The sequence below is a fragment of the Oncorhynchus clarkii genome, chromosome 18 (assembly GCF_045791955.1).
Source record: "Oncorhynchus clarkii lewisi isolate Uvic-CL-2024 chromosome 18, UVic_Ocla_1.0, whole genome shotgun sequence".
NCBI lineage: Eukaryota > Metazoa > Chordata > Actinopteri > Salmoniformes > Salmonidae > Oncorhynchus > Oncorhynchus clarkii.
This window is the reverse complement of record NC_092164.1, coordinates 2319789-2325622: the sequence shown is the minus strand read 5'-3', so window position 1 is coordinate 2325622 and position 5834 is coordinate 2319789. Positions and strand designations below refer to the sequence as shown.

Here is a 5834-nt window from a genome sequence, read left to right as displayed (position 1 = left end):
GTTGGCCTCTCTCTACAAATGGTGAAGGATAACTTCAGTTAGCTTCCCTCTATTTTGATTTTCACCACGAGAAAACTCCTAGAAAGACGACCGAAACCGTTGAAGCCGCCATTTGACTTGCCTCGTCTGAACCATCCTGATCTCGCGATCTTACATTGACGAAACAGTGTATGTAAACTCGCGAGAACAGGATGGTTCGGACGAGGCTATTTACCAGCTCATAAACATTTTACACAAAACCAAGAACATGTAAAAACGAACTCAAATAAGTGGAATCTTTATGAAATGACTTTGACGAAAATATTTACATACACTCAGATAAACCCAAAGTCTAGTTATGTGACTTGTAAAATCGTTTTTAATCACGTTCTTCACTCACTCGGTTAGACTCCAAAATAACACATACAATTAAAACCATTACCAGGCGTGAAACGGATTTGTTACCTAGCATGTTATATATTCTTTCGACATTAGAAAGTTTAAACATGCTATTACATACCTACAATGAAAAAATTGAAACGGACACAACCACTATCGACACAACAGCACAGCGCTGTCGATTCGACCCGGAACTTCCTGTTCCCCACTACGACAGTGCATCAGCGTCATCTTCTTCTCTGGTATACTGACATTTACACAAATATAACGTGCCTGGCGCCACCTACTGTAAGGTTAGTAAACTGTAGAAGAAAATACATTTCCTTTGCGGAAAAGGGGAGGGGGAACAACGACATCAAAACAAAATACATAAATAGATAAATAACAACATCCCACTCGTTCAGTCACAGTCCTATTCAAATCACATCCCTACACAGTCTCATGGGCCTCGTAGGGAGGAACATCTTCAGTCAGTATTCCCTGCAATCAGTGATGTAAAGTACTTAAGTACAAATATTTTAAGTACTGTGTCAGGAGTTTTTGGGGGTATCAGAGTGAGCTGAGGGTTGTCAGATTGTCAGTTCATATCGCTCTCGGAGCCACACTGGCGGAGGAGGAGGGTTGATTCAAGCGTTCTGACCTCACAACGGCAGTCAAGCATCCAAGATAACTGGTTAGCATTGGCTAGCTTGCTAGCTACTTTCAGTACAAATGAGAGAATTCTGACCATTTCACTCGCCTTAGCAGAGCTGGTTAGGCTGTGTTCATGTTATCCAGAGCATTAGTGACTTTAACTGTGCTACACGCAACAATTTAATTATGCTTTTTTTTGCTGACGTTTACTGACACCGGCCGTATTCAAGGGGTGTTGAGCGTTCCTTTTTCATCAATTATTCTGCCCTCTGGCACTCAGACCAGAGTGCTCTGAAATTGGAGTATATAGCCAGAGCGAATTTAGGAACGCACGCCATGACTGTGTTGGAGTGTGCCCCTGACTATCCGTGCATTTAAACTACAAGAAAAGCGTGCTGTCTATTTCTCTAAATATAATGAATTTGAAATCATTTATACTTTTACCTTTGATACTTATGTATATGTCAAACCAAATACTTTTTGACTTTTACTCAAGTAGTATTTTACTGGGTGGCTTTCACCTTTTCCTTGACTCAAGTATCTTTACTTTAACTCAAGTATGACAATTGGGTACTTTTTCCACCACTGGCTGCAATGCTTCCAATGTTAATTCCTGAACTCCCAAAAACCTTTCAGCTGCACGTACAATTAATATTTACTATCGGTATCCTTCAACTGGTAAACGACATTATGAATCTCAACAGGCTGCAAGGCATCCCCTGCCATAGCTTCCTCAGCACCAATCACTCTTTAATCTATTTCCCGCGCCTCCCAGTAGGAGAACTACTGTACAGTTTCTTGATGTGGATGTTCCCTGAAAAAAAAAAAAAAATTGATACATACCATTGGTCAGTTCCGGTGTTATGAAACTGATGGAGAATATTTGTTAAAAAAAATAAATTATAAAGGTTTTATTTAACTATGCACATAGCATACATAACAGGTTAGGATGATTAAAGTGTCAGGTTAGGATAATTAAAGTGGCTGGTTAGGTGAATAGGCATGGCAGGTTAGGAGACTAAGGTTAAGGTTAGGAAAAGGGTGAGGGTTAGGGATTTGATTACCATGCAGGTTTGGATAACTAACGTGGCAGGTTATGATAATTAACGTGGGGGTTAGGAGACTGAGATTAAGGTTAGGGAAAGGGTTAGGTTTAGCAACAATGCTACTGTTGTCCCAACGCAAAAGAAACGGCCACGGACCATTGGGGAGCATCAATTGGTGTAAACTTGATATCATGAAAACACCCGATATCAGAGAACGCCCCTAATTGCGGTCTGCAATTACACCCTTCTCGGATCAAGGGGCCAGACTTCCAGTCTGTAAGCATGCTTTCTACTGCGCTCAGAGAGCATTTTCCGTACTGCAGTTCAGCTGAAGCACGGCCCAATTCCCATTGATGGCCCCATATCGAAGTCACTTAAAAATATATTTTTAATAATATTTATCATCAAGTTTGTAAATAAAACATCCATTGAATTACTCAAGTAATTACCGTCGAGTCTGCTTTTTTCCCCATCACTCACAGCCAAAGTTAAACATTTCAGATTCATGATGTGAGGTGGGTGAGTTTATGTCACATGCAGATGCTAAAGGGAAAACACACCTCTTGATCTGGGTGTTTATAATGTAGGTTAAGGAGCAGCCTCGTATCATAGACTCGATGTAACTTAGTAAATATAAATCCGGGACTCTCAAAATAGTGTGATATGTTACATTGTGGTCCCATAAGACAGATGGTTACTTAATAAATGGAATTTGGTGGCGCTGTACTGTAACAGCGATCTGAGCCAGTTGAAAGTATTGACGCCAGGGATATATTGTTGGTGACTGTGTGCTCCTGAAGTGTTGTGGCCCTGTGTGCTCCTTCATTAGTTTTGTGTTTTTTATTATTTTACTTCTGGTACCCTCCTACCTGAGAGGCATGAGGCCTGAGAGGCATTACAATGTTAAAATCATCCCAGTGTGGAGATGAAACACCTGTGTGCTGCAATGCCACATGCTCTGTCCTCTCTGCTCTACCCAGGTGTTTTAATGTGGATAATACAGAGATAATACTAATACAGAGAGAACCACTGCTCTACCTAGGTGTTTTAATGTGGGTAATACTAATATATAGATAATACTAATAGAGATAACCACTGCCCTACCTAGGTGTTTTAATGTTGGTAATACTAATATAGAGATAATACTAATACAGAGAGAACCACTGCTCTCCCAAGGTGTTTTAATGTTGGTAATACTAATATATAGATAATACTAATACAGAGAGAACCACTGCTCTCCCTAGGAGTTTTAATGTTGGTAATACTAATATAGAGATAATACTAATAGAGATAACCACTGCTCTACCAAGGTGTGTTACAAAGCCACATGCTCTGTCCTCTCTGCTCTACCTAGTTGTTTTAAATGTGGATAATACTAATACAGAGATAACCATTGGACATGCATTTTCCATTATGCCATTGTGTTTACCACTCCAGAACCTTACATCTGTAGTTTGAATCATATACAGGACATTATTCAAGACCACTTGACTTTTCCCACATTTTTTTACGCTACAGCCTTATTTGAAAATGGATTAAATTCCTTTTTCCCTCGTCAATATAAACACAATACCTCATAATGATAAACCGAAAACAGGTTTTTAGAAATTTTAGCACATTTATACAAATTAATACCTTATTTGGTAAGTATTCAGACCCTTTGCCCTGAGACTCTAAAGTTTTTTATTTTTTTATTTCACCTTTATTTAACCAGGTAGGCTAGTTGAGAACACCTTTATTTAACCAGTTAGGCTAGTTGAGAACAAGTTCTCATTTAGAACTGCGACCTGGCCAAGATAAAGCATAGCTTTGCCCCCCCCCCCCCCCCACAAAATACAAATAATAATAATAATAATAATGTGACACCGACTAATTGAGGAGAAATGTATTTACTGTGATATGTGGTTGTCTCACCTGGCTATCTCAAGATGAATGTACCTAATATGCTGGTGACGTCACAGGGTCAGAGAGAACTCCTGACTGTAGTCATACAAAAACACTCCAGGCACTCAGCCCAAAATAACCATTCATACTGTCAGATCTAATATGAAGAACTGAATACAACCATAAGAACCATTCATACTGTCAGATCTAATATGAAGAACTGAATACTAAAGAGAAGAAGAGGTTGACCAGTACATATTCATGTAACTTTATTTTTCATTGGCAGATCAATAAAGTTTGCTTCAATGCAGTTATCCAACACATTCATGATCAGTAACTAAAATAACTAATCTAGTTTTAAAGACAATTAATAAACACATGTATTCATTTCATAAACTGTGTAACATTAAATACAGCTTTAAAACAACCCCCCCCCAAACTTGTGGTGTAAAGTGATCATCTCTATCTGATACATGTTAGGGGCGGAAGGTAGCCTAGTGGTTAGAGCATTGGGCCAGTAACCAAAAGGTTACTAGATCGAATCCCCGAGCTGACAAGGTAAAAATCTGTTGTTCTGCCTCTTAACCCACTGTTCCTATGCCATCATTGTAAATAAGAATTTGTTCTTAACTGACGTGCCTCGTTCAATAGAGGTTCAATAAAAAAAAGTGTACACTAGCTCCTTCCCACAGAATACTCCAGAGGGACAACCTGGTGTCAGAGCAAAACGTATTATATTATACAAAAACACATCCGTGCCACTCCATTTAGTATGTTACATTACATTGGACTACCAATATAAACTGAACTAAAATATGAGCTGAAATAAAAAAATCCAGTAATGTTCCATCCACCTGACAGGTGTGGCATATCAAGACGCTGATAAAACAGCATTATCATTACACAGGTTTACCTTGTGCTGGGGACAATAAAAGGCCCCACAACACAATGTCACAGATGTCTCAAGTTTAGGGAACGTGCAATTCTCATGATGACTGCAGGAATGTCCACCATAGACGTTGCCAGAGAACTCAATATTTCTATCTCTACCATAAGCCACCTCTAACGTCCTTTCAGAGAATTTGGCAGTACATCTATCCGGCCTCACAACTGCAGATCACATGTAACCACGGCAGCCCAGGACCTCTTCACCTGCAGGATTGTCTGGGAGGGGGCTGAGTAGTATTTCTGTCTGTAATCAAGACCTTTTGTGGGGAAAAACTCATGCTGATTGGCTGGGCCTGGCTCCCAAGTGGGGCTATGTCCTCCCAAGTCCCACCCATGGCTGAGCCCCTGCCCAGTCATGTGAAATCCATAGATTAGGGTCTCATTGACTTAAATTGACTGATTTTCTTATACAACCTGTACATCTTTGAAATTGTTGTGTTTAAATTGTTCAGTATAATACGACTTGTAGGACGTATCGTATGTTAAGAATTACAATTCGTATGTTACTTTACGCATTGTTATTCATACAATATGTTACGAACTTGTAATATGTATGATATGTTACGGATTCCAATTTGTTGTTGCTAACGTTAGCTAGGTTAGGGGTGAGGGGTTTAAGGTAGAGTTAAATGGGTTTAGGGGAAAGGTTAGCTAACATGCTTAGTAGTTGCATGCCAAGTTAACATGCTGACATAGGTAAAAAGTAGTAAGAAGTTGCAAAGTTGCTAATTAGCTAAAATGCTAGTCCTTCTTAATGAGATTCAAACACTTTGGCTAGACGTTTGACTTACACGCCCACCCATCCACAGAGCAGGAGTAAGACTTCTCTCCTGTGTGTATACATTGGTGTGTTAAGTTGCTATGGTGAGAGAAACTAACCCAAAAGTCAGAGAAGACGTAAGCAGGCTTCTCTCATGCGCGTGTTCTCTGATCAACTTTTAGCTC

General features: G+C 39.6%; 1 protein-coding gene and 1 pseudogene across 1 annotated transcript in view; one reads left to right on the top strand and one right to left on the bottom strand.

Moving 5' to 3' along the window:
- LOC139373916 (zinc finger protein 79-like) overlaps positions 1 to 5834 on the top strand; it is a 260279-nt pseudogene that overhangs the window by 113120 nt on the left and 141325 nt on the right.
- LOC139372867 (zinc finger protein 135-like) overlaps positions 1 to 5834 on the bottom strand; it is a 57717-nt gene that overhangs the window by 39301 nt on the left and 12582 nt on the right. The window lies entirely within an intron of this gene.